The sequence below is a fragment of the Lemur catta genome, chromosome 13 (genome assembly GCF_020740605.2).
Source record: "Lemur catta isolate mLemCat1 chromosome 13, mLemCat1.pri, whole genome shotgun sequence".
Classification (NCBI taxonomy): domain Eukaryota; kingdom Metazoa; phylum Chordata; class Mammalia; order Primates; family Lemuridae; genus Lemur; species Lemur catta.
The window spans coordinates 67,471,881-67,483,362 of NC_059140.1; positions in this window are offsets into that span (position 1 = coordinate 67,471,881).

The window sequence follows — 11,482 nt, forward strand, 5'->3', positions numbered from 1 at the left end:
TCCTCTGCCTTTGAGTTTCACAGTGTTAGACTGTGCAGCGATTTACTTTAAACTACTTCAGTATTAACAGTGTGATGTATGTGTGTATAGATTAACTTTCATCTACACCCCAGAGGCTGTTCACATTTGAAGTACCCTAATTAGGAACCCACACTCTAGGGGGGCTTCGTTAGCATCTGAAGTACCTAATCAGAAATTCATTCCCCAGAGGGAATTACACAAGCACTTCAAATCCATTATTGATTTACAAATGAAATGATATGATGTCTGGGATTTGCTCCAAAATAATTCAGGAGGAGGGGGAAAGGGTAGGAATATGGACGAAACAAGACTGGCCCAGAGTTGGTAACTGTTGAAGCTGGGTAACTGTTGAAGCTGGAACTGTTGAAGCAGTAACGGGGGTTGGGGGGAGGGGGCATTAACATTCTCTGGATTTTGTATGCATTTGAAACTTTTCATAGAAAGTTTTGATATATGTCATCATTGCAATCTACACCAGAGTTTCTGTCTAAAGATAACAGATTGAACACAGGGCATCTACTTTCCTTCCTGAAACCCCACTAAAACAACAATACAAGAATTTCTTTTTCAAAAACAGGCTTAAGTGCCTTGTCTTTAGAGTGAGGTCACAGGTGAGGTATAAGAGAAAAAAGACATGCAAAAGGCCTGTCTCGAGCCTCACATTTTAGTAAAATAAGTGTATCATAAATGCCTTATAGATCATCTGGGAATTAGAAAAAAGACTCCCAGGAAGTTTCTCAGGGATTTGAAGGGGCAAATGTAGGGTGAGAGGTTAACCTAGTCTACCTGTATCTTAACTTAGAATGTAGGTGCCCCTTTGGATCTTCCGGATGCCTGGGTATCAGGGTTCCTAACTCTTCTACTAGTAAGCAGGCCGCTATCTTGTAAAATGTATCGTCTATAATACAGCATCCAACAATTTAAAAAGGAGAGAAACGTTGGTTCTATAGCTTCAAATGAGCAAGATTTGAAAAGTAACCTTGCACAACCCAAGTTTGCAAGGTCTCCAGCATTATAGAGGTCCAGCTATAGAAGGAGATATACTTGGCTTCAAGGCAGCAAAATATTGTCAAGAGAATCTTGCACTTTTTGTCCAAAAAGCTCTGTTTTTGAGCTGTTCTACTCTCTTCTCACATTACTCTGACTATATCCATCCATCCATCTATCCACACACACTAGATAGATAGATGGATCGATAGTGTTTGTGCAAGAGAGAGAGAGTTTAAAAATATGACAAGCACCCTTCTATTCTTCTGGACTTCCAGAGCCAGTACGTTAAGCCCCCTGGGCTCAAAGGGACCAGATTGGGGAAAGTCTCACTGCCTTTATCACTGTTTCTCTCTTTGCTCATCTTTAATTCACTGTGGCTTCTCAATTCTACATCACAATCTCTTAGCTCCCAAGTCCACCATCAGCCCATAATAATATATATCATCGTCTTTTCGTTTGAATTCTTGAAAAGGATAAAATCTAATTGGCTCATCTTATCGCCATTTGAGCAAAACCTCTTCCTTAATCCGAATCATGGGCCCCTGGTCACCCTGTGGCTTGGTCCCCTCGGGATAGGTGCCTTGTGTCGGCCTAATTAGTGATTGTGGGGGAGAGGGTGGAGTAGAGGTTATTAGCATGCTAGGGGGCCCCTTTGAAAGCTGCAGCTGGGACAGTTTAAATTAGAAATTGATTGTGACAGAAAAATTATCAGGCGTATTCAATGCACAGCCCTAACTTCCACACCTCCTACCTGAGAGACTTTAGGTGTCACTCAGTATCATTGAGCTTCAGTCCCCGTATCTGTGAAGTGGGTGTGATCATCCTGGTTGCACAGGTTTGCTGTGAGGAGTGAAGGCAAGAAGGAGGGAGCAGAACGTGGAGCCTGTGTTGGGGAGATGCTGGGTCAGGAGCAACAGCAGCTCCAGCTAACATTCAGACACGTGCTGAGTGCTTTACATACGTGTTATCATCTTCGTTCTCCAAACAGGGGCTCCATGTTTCTTATCTCTGAGTTTCCTGTTGACCAAAAAGCTCATGAGGAATGAAGTAGAGTTGTCTTTAGGCACACCATACTGTCTAAATTTAATAAACATTTGTAGCGGACCCACTAAATGCAAAGCTGAAGGAACTTGACCTCAGCCATTCTGGAGTGCAAAGTAAAGAGAAAGAAAGCGCCCAAAAGATCAGAGCCTAAGGAAGAAGTGACAGTATCTTAGTGCAAATCAATGATAATTTGGAAGGAGCTCAAAAATGTATTTTTATCAAACACAGAGTTGCCAAAAAATCTGCCTTTCTGCCAACCCATCCTCCACTCTGTTTCTGGAACGGTTGCTAGGTACTCGTTACATCAGGAACTAAGATTCACTCACTCAACCCTCCTTAGGAGAAAAAGGGTTTCTGGCAAGTTCTCATGGACTGAACCTGGGTCCGAGGCCTTTCCAGGGCAGCCCCTCTGCCGGGATCTGAGGCCTTCGTGCTCCCACTACAGCGCCCTGGCCTCTGCTGTCTCATCCCGTGGGCTTAACCTTGGCAGGAGCCAGGCTGGCTGGCTTAGCAAGGGCCCTGGCCCCTGCTGGCCAGAACCATCCTTTTGGGCTACCTCAAGGTCCTGTCCCCGGGTCAGAGCCTCTGGTCCCTCTTGTCTGATCATGATCAATTTTGCTCCATTTGGCCCAGGCCAGCTTCCCTGAGCGGAGGCTGTGGGTGGGTCAGTTTCATCTAGAAGGAGAAGTGGGCGTGGAAAGCCCTATGTCTGTCTGACAGACACGTCCAGGCAGAAACCGAGTCATGGTACCCTTTTCTCATCATCCTTTGCTTTTTCTTAAGTTCTCTGGGTTTTTCCCCCCATCGCGCATGGTCATGGTTTCCAATGGGCAACAGTTGAGATGCAACAGTTCTTGTTCCCACCCAAAACCACCAAATCAGTGGCGTGAAAAATGGAGCCAAGAGCTTGCTTTTTTTTTTTTTTTTTTTAAGCAAAATTCCCAAAGTTCTCAAAATGTGTTTGATTCGTCTTCAGTGGCTAGCATGCTAGCTGGCAGAATTGACAGTCAATAAATGTCTGACAAAAATAGAACAAAACGATAACGTTTTCTTTATCATAATATGTCAAGACCCCATCTACTTTCTTCTTCCTCATTTCCGGTTCGTTTTCTTGAATTCCCCACTTGGGGGACACTGACAGCTCGGCCCCATATGTGCTGGCTGCCTGCCTTTCTCCCCCAGCACAGGTGGAGAAACCATCAAACTCCAGATCCTTCTCTCAGGCCTCACACCTGAGCTCCACACCTGCACATACCTGCTCCACACACTCAAGTCTGTAAAATCATCCTACAGTCCATAAGCACAGAGCCAGCTAAGTCCAGATTTGCGGTGGAATACCCCCCTCGTGGAAGCATAACTTACTGGGGCGTGGTTCCACAGCAGGTGACAGCAGAGCACTTTGCTTCTCCTTCCAAAGCATCGTCCCCAAGAACAATGGGGATGAACTTGCTGACATGTGCATAACTAAAAGAGCCCAAATTAAACCACATAGTTTCTCCAGAGTTATCTTTTTTAAAAAAAGCAAAGCGTTGATAATAATAATAATAACCTATCTATTTAAAAAGCCTGGAGGTGGGGGAGGACTTGATAGCCCTTCATTGACTAAATGGCAAACTTCACACCTTTGTACCATGTGCTGGAGGACCACCCTCCCGTTCTCTAACTGGGACTCCTTTCCATCTCCCTAAGATGCAGTTTGGCAGCCGGCTGCTCTGGGCTTCCTTCCCTTCTAGGCTCTCGGGGAAGAGCTGGCCCTGGTGTTCCTCTTGTCCCCATGGGCAGTGTGGCATAGCAACAGCCGCAGGGCCCCAGCGTTAGATCACCTACATGGTAAGCCTGGTCCCATGGCTGACTAGCTGTGTCCCTGTGCCTAAATTATTTGACACCTCTGTACCCTAGCTGACTCATTTGATATCGATTGTAAAGCTTGTTTCTACCCCATACAGTTGTGATGTGTTGAATAATGTGAATGAAGTGCTTAGAACAGTGCCTGGCACATAGTAGGCATGCGCTAAATGGTAGCCTCTAACCGTATGTCCCTACCGTAGCCTTTAACATGGTGTTTACGCAAGCTTCGTGAATTTCTTGTTGGATAACTATGTAATCACAGTTTTTCTCTAAGTAAGTTAGTGGTGGAACTCAGCAAAAAGAAAACCAGGGCAACTGCATTTTATGTATTTATTTATTTTTGAGAGACAGTCTCGCTCTGTCACCCTGGGTAGGGCGCAGTGGCGTCATCATAGCTCACTGCAATCTCCAACTTCCGGACTCCATCAGCTGGTCTCAAACTCCTGAGCTCAAGCAATCCTCCCACCTCAGCCTCCCAGAGTGCTAGGATTACAGGCCTGAGCCACCATGCCCAGCCAGGGCAATTCCTTTTTTTTTTTTTTTTGTCTTCCCAGAACCCAGAGCTGCAACTGCTTTTTAAATCAGAGTTTCCAACTTTTCCTACCTGTGGGAGGTGTGCTTCTAACACAAGGAGCACCTACCTTTCCATTCAACAAGACCGCATAAGCCACAATGCCTTTGTAGGTGTCAGTCTATTTTTCTTTTTTCTTTGAGCTAGGTATTTTCGTAAAACTCTGGAATGCAGTAAGAATGATTTGCATTTTAATAGGGCTGGTTATAAAAAGTATTCTTTCTGTGCCTTCCCTTCCTCTAGAGCAGGAGCTGAGATTTAGAGTCAAATTTATAATGTGCTTCTGACCTTATGAGAAATAAACCGTAGAGACGAGCACCGGTTTTCAAGTTGTCTAGTTCCTGTGAAGTTTTAATGGGTAGGTTTGGTTTTAGAAGAACTGTCAGTCGAGGCAGCTTTTTTCCTACAGTATGACTAATAATGGCAGTTATTAAAATTGAAGTTAAAATACCTAGAATTAAGATTTTGGCAGAACGCACTGAGACATTCCATGGTTTTGGACATTTTAAGTATATGCCTTGATTAAATGTTCACTTCTCACTTAACAGATTTTAAAAGCAAGAGGTGGAAACAAATGACAGAAATAAAAGTTATATGACAAATGTACTTCAAATGCTTCTCTTCCAGTGAATTTCCAAAGTAAAATTAGGATAAGAAAAAAAGGATGAGTAGAAGATCAAGTCTAAAAGACTGAAAACAGCTTTGAAAATCCTTGAGGAACTAACAGAAGAGTATTTTCGGCAATTTAAATTTCCTGGGAAGCTTTGCTGGCTTTGAGGCTATAATATGTTGAGAGTACTTTTCACTGTCAGTGCTAATCTTTCAAATCTGGCACAAGATTATAAGGGAAATATAAGTGAAATGGTTTCACTTGGCTCATGTGTGACATGAATCTGTAACTCTAGTTTCCCTCTCGCTTTGTAAAAACAGGCCTGCCCACCCATCACTGGCTAAATTGGAAACCACTGAATCACTGGGCTTGACGTGTCCTCTCCCCTGGGCCCCTGGGCCCTCACCCTGCAGGCAGGTTCTTGTGGGCTGTGGAACGCCTCATGGAGGGTTACTACCTTTTCCCCGCTTGCTCTGGCTAAGGGCAGAGAGAGGGCTCTACGCCATACAGGATCCCCTTTGCCCTGGTTGACTGTGTATTCTACCCAAATATAACGAAAAATAAAAATAGTTTCCATGTGTAAATTGATGTTGTGAAGTTATTTTACTGCTGAAAGCAAGCCTTGCTTTATTAGGGACAAAATATGTCCCACATTTAATCCATAATCATTGTACTTCCAACTTTTTTTTTTTTTTTTTTTTTGAGACAGTCTTGCTCTGTTGCCCAGGCTAGAGTGCCGTGGCATCAGCCTAGCTCACAGCAACCTCAAACTCCTGACCTCGAGTGATCCTCCCGCCTCATCCTCCCAGAGTGCTAGGATTACAGGCGTGAGCCACCACGCCCGGCCCCCAACTCTTAACAATCCTCCCACCACTGGCCTGTTTGCTTTAGTTTCCTTCTATTCACTGATCTCATGTGGCATGATATGTTTGTCTAATACCCTGTTAGGAATTTTGGGTTTTATCATAATGGCTATTCACCAATTGACTTTCGGAATTGTTATAATTCTGCATGAAAATCCTAGGCATAATTTTCCCTTAAAGATTGATCCATTCCCAATGCCTACTTCCTCCCTTTATTAACCTCAAGTGAAATCAAGATTCTAGTTTTAGATTAATAAGAAAGATGCTTCAAAGAGGATGTGAAAACCTAAGGGAAATTCTCTCTTAATAAGTGTCTTTAGAAAATTTCCCCAAATGCAACTGATGAAAATTTTTTTCAGTGAAGTTATAATAAATATTAACATAAAAGATGTAGACAAATCAGATGTCTAAGGTTAAAATATGCCTATTAATGAACAAAATGAAAATGGTAAAGCATTGATGTTAATCTTAAGATATTATAAAAATGAAACAGTTTTTAAAAGTACATAAAAGATCCTCTTTTTTTGACTTTTCTGTGAGTTTTATCTTTTCTCTAAAAGTTATGAACCCTTTTTGCAAATGGCTACTAATGTCACATACCACTAGAGGGCGCAAAAACATTGCTTTTAAATATTATTTTAAAAATACTTTCATCAAAGTGAAAAAGGAGTTCTGGGTAATTGCTCTTTTGCCCCTTCACAAAAGAAAATGATCAGGGACACTGGCAAGGAAGAGAAACAGTTCCATTAGAAGATCAAAACTAACAAATGAGTTACCATGACCTAAGTTTGCAAAGAAGAGAGTCATCTTTTGTGTAAAAACCAGAGTGATAGCTACGTTTGGTACTGGTGAATGTCTCAGGGAGACAAAACTTCATGCTCACTATCTGACACCCCATAAAGACGGCAGGAAGTTACGTACAGAAATCCTGCACGCTGAAACAAATGGCAAGACGCAATTGCACATAGCCGGCTATACATTTTGATGGTCTAGAATATGTAACTTAAAAAAACCTAGATTATAATAGTGTCCAGAGAGATCACAGTTTGGGCATTAACTATTGAGCCATCCATTTGTGGTATGGCAAGACATAGGGTGAGGAATGGCCAGATGACATTCTCCAGGGTTGGGGTGCCATATTTACCTGGGCAGGCCGAATTCCTGGAGGCCCTGCTCATTTACTGGCAGGGACAATGAGCACTCTAAGTAAATCTGGTTCTGAAAAAGTGAATGCTTTGTTTCTTGGGTTGTTTATTTCCATGCATTTCCCTTTGGCCATGCCTGGAAGCTAAAGAATGTGCACTGAATTTAGCCTGGCCTGTGGCATTTTGTTTTGCAAATTTGAGTAGTATGGAAAGAAACCATCAGCACAGTAAAAAAAAAAAAAAAGAAAGAAAGAAAAAAAAATCCTATGGCTCTGAATACGTTAAGATTTATATCAAATACAGGGCCCAGCCCAGCCAGTCTCCGGTGGGGTAGGCTTGGCCGTCTGCCGCTGCCAAGATGTCGAAAGGTCTCTCCACAAGGTGATTCCACTGTACCAGACACAAGATGAGATGGTTTAGATGCAGACATTAAGGCAGCTGCAGCAATGTGAGCTGAAAGGAATGTGGCTGGATGTGGGGAGAGCCAATTTCCAAAGCAGTTTCCCTAAAGGGTGTTTCTCTCCCCATAGAGAGAGACCTGTGCTGTTATCAAGGAGATTCCTTAAATGTCATCATTAGCCTGCACGGGTGGATGACAAAGGCATAGACAACACTGAGATGAATCTCGGAGATTGGGGTGATTGACAACTCACATTATCAACTGTGATTCCAAGAGGCCCCAAGTGTGTGAGGCCTGGAGGAAGCCACAGAGGTTATCTGGAGGCCCCGTGCTTTCAATCCGGGTGGAGTAGGTCCAGCTGAGGCCAGCTCCAGGGAAGGCTGGCCTGGCAGTAGGGTGCCTAGCAGTGGACCATGGCTGGCAGGCGAGCTTGAATTGGATTTTGGATTATGGGTGTGGGAAGGAAGGTCTTACGGTTCTGCAGTGCCCACCTGCCCTCCCGGGGGACAGCCACAGGGTCTCTGCTATGCTTCACTTAAATCCAATAGGCTGGCCTTTCCTGCACCTTCCTCACTAATGCTTTCTATCCAAAGGCTCTGCTCTTCTTAACCGTGATGCTTCTAAGTGCTCTCCAGAAGCCCAGGGAAGAGCTACAGGGGTCAGGGAAGGGTGAGTTGGGATCTCTTTTTCCTCCCATTTGTACTTATCCTCAGTGTGGTCTATTGAGGGCAAGCGGTAACCTGCCAGAGCGGATGGGCGTGGCTGAACCATCACGTGTTGCAGATACAAGACAAACTGGAAGGGGTTTGAGCCCTTGATGGAATTGTGACCCTCATGGATCGCTCTGAATAGCACAAAAGGGAACTTCAGACTTGAGATAAAGAGGGCTTGCAAACCGGCCTGCCGTGCCTTGGGCAGATCCCACCTGCAAGTACCTTTATATCATTATCTCTGTAGGCCTCCAGAGCAGGGACATATTATCATGCCAAGTATTCACACAAGGAAACTGCCTGGAGGAATATGGAGTAGCCTTGAATGTGTATTTAGGTCTTTAAACTCCAGGTCTATTGCCTTTCTCACCACTTTGCCCAGAGGAGTGTTTGGTTGGTGAGGGAGGAGTTACAGCATTAGATCTATTAACTAAACAAGTAGATCTATTAACTAAACAAGGTTTACTGATTAGACACAAAGCCTCGGACACTCAACCTCCCTGTGCCTCAATTTCCTCTTCTGTACAATAATACCTGCCCAGCAGGGTTTTGTGAAGACTGAGTTTATACCCTAAAGTGCTAAGAACAATCTCTGGCATATAGTAAGTATGAGATATATGTTTTCCTCTCTGCTGTTGACCACGATGGCTGTTAAGAAACCATGCATTAGCAGAGTGGGTTTGGTTGAGACTTTAGCTCTCAAATTAGGGCTTTATTGGCCTTTCTGGATTAGGGTCCTTTAGTTCCTCCATTGAAGGTTAAACATCTAACCTAACCTTTGGAAGAACATACTTCATCATTTACTCAGCCTAGTGGTTTGCTATGGTTGCCCTAACAAAACACCACTGACTGGGTGGCGTAAACAACAGGAATTTATTGTCTCACAGTCTGGAATCGAAGACCAAGGTGGCAGCAGGTTTGGTTTCTCGTGAGGCTTCTCTCCTTGGCTTGCAGATGGCCACCTCCTTCCTGTGTTCTCACATGGCCGTTGCTCTCTGCAGACACATCGCTGGTGTCTGTGAATCCAAATTTCCTCTTCTTGTAAGGACACCAGGCAGATTGAGTTAGGGCCCAGCCTAACGGTCTTATTTTAGTTTAGTCACTTTTGAAAGGCTCTATCTCCAAGACTGTTCTGAGCTACCAGGGGTTGGGACTTCAACATATGTATGAGTTTGGGTAAGGGCAAACAAGACCCATTTAAAAATAATTTTTCCATTAAGACCTGTTTAGGAATTGATCATCAAAGGTAGAACCAAGAAGGTCCTTGCTAACAAAAAAATTTTTTCACACCTTTAAATGATTTTCGGTAACATTTACAATACAAATTCTTACCTTGTCTGTGTACTTTGAGCAACTTCTTTTGTTTTTAAATTTCAGGTCCTCCTGATATCTAATTTAAGACGTTTCCATGGTTCTCATCAGTTTTTGTTTATTAGTGACTGAATTTGTTGTATATTTAATTATGCTGTGAAAATAAGGTAGCATTTACACTATCTTTTAATAGAATCATGATGTGTACACACATACACACACACACACACACACACACACACACACACAAGTTAACATGTGGCTTTACAGTACAACTGCCAAGAATAACTAGTCTAGGAATAACTGCAGAATCTGATAATATAGGTGGTGTGCCTTGTTAGAATAATTTGTCTACATGAAGAGACAAGAATCTCTTTTGATTTTAAAAATGAACATCAAAATTAAGCTACTGCTTTCTTCCTAAATAAGTAATTAACTAGTCTTAAAAAAAGAAATCAAATCCACAAAAAAAAGATCCAGAACTTAGAAGCCACTATGTTCCAAGTCCGTTTAAGTAGTATACTTGTTACTATTGCTCTGTACAGTTTACTTTTCTCTTTTGAGAGAGCTAATTTTATAAGACTTTTTTGTTTTCTCTTCAGGAGACAGTCACTTTTCTCCAATTTTCGTGTTCTTAGAGGCAACATCTAACTCATACAAAATACATTGGGGTGTCTGAGTGGGTTTAGTTTTTAAGAATTTTATCCAAGAAAGAGCTGCAGAAAACCAAATAACACATTGTATTAACTCTCTTTTGCAATTATTTTCGAGAAATTTGCAGGATTGTTAAAATTGTTGTGCTGTTTTCTATGATAATATTATCTGTTAAGTGAAAGCTGCCAGTATCATCATCAGCTAAACTCCTGAAATGAGTCAGCTAACTTTATTTTTAACTGCTTTTTAATTGCCTGCTGAGACTATCAAGAATAATATGAGGATTTTTAAAGCTTTTATAGAAAATTTTGGTATATCAGATCATATAAAAAGGTGGATTAAAGATTCAGAATTTTTAACTTACTTCCATATATTTTTTCTTTTAAAACTCATAGCTATAGGGCATAAATAGGTAGTAAGAATCCCTGAGGCTGGGCTCTGTGGCTCATGCCTGTAATTCTAGCACTCTCGGAGGCCAAGGCAGGTGGATCCTTTGAGCTCAGGAGTTCGAAACCAGCCTGAGCAAGAGAGAGACTCCCCCGTCTCTACTAAAAAATAGAAAGAAATTAGCTGAACAACTAAAAATATATATAAAAATGATGAGCCGGGCATGGTGGCGCGTGCCTGTAGTCCCAGCTACTTGGGAGGCTGAGGCAGAAGGATTGCTTGAGCCCAGGAGTTTGAGGTTGCTGTGAGCCAGGCTGATGCCATGGCACTCTAGCCAGGGTGACAGAGTGGGACTCTGCCTCAAAAAAAAAAAAATAAATAAGTAAAAAGTCCGTGAAATGGGAGTCCTTCCTAAACTTTTGCTATGACGTTCCATAATTATACACATTATCTCCAAATTCACAAAGGACCACTTGGATTTTGCAACCAGTGTGCATAACACGTGAACACGAAGGAGCTGTAGTACAATTTAGAGCAAATATCAGTGATTTAGAAATCATGTATTTACCTGAGTTAAAGTAATTTGTATAGTAACAAAAGCCTACCCACGAGGTTGTACCAATGTCAGAGAACAAACATTTCATCCCTGCTTCAAAGTGCTTTAAGGCATTATTTTAATCCTTACAACACCTCTTCGAGGCATGTAGGTGGCAAGTCATACCAAGACGAAAATTCAAAATGCGGAATAAATGGAATGCTACTCGGGGAATAAAAGAGCTTCTAGTTGATCATGTGTTGTTGATTTTCTGCTTTTCTTCAGAGATCCATTTGTGATTTCACTTTATCATGTTTTACACATAGGACTAGCATCATGGCACACTTGTCTGTGAAGAGCCTCTGTGTTCCCACCGCTTTCTACCCACACCAG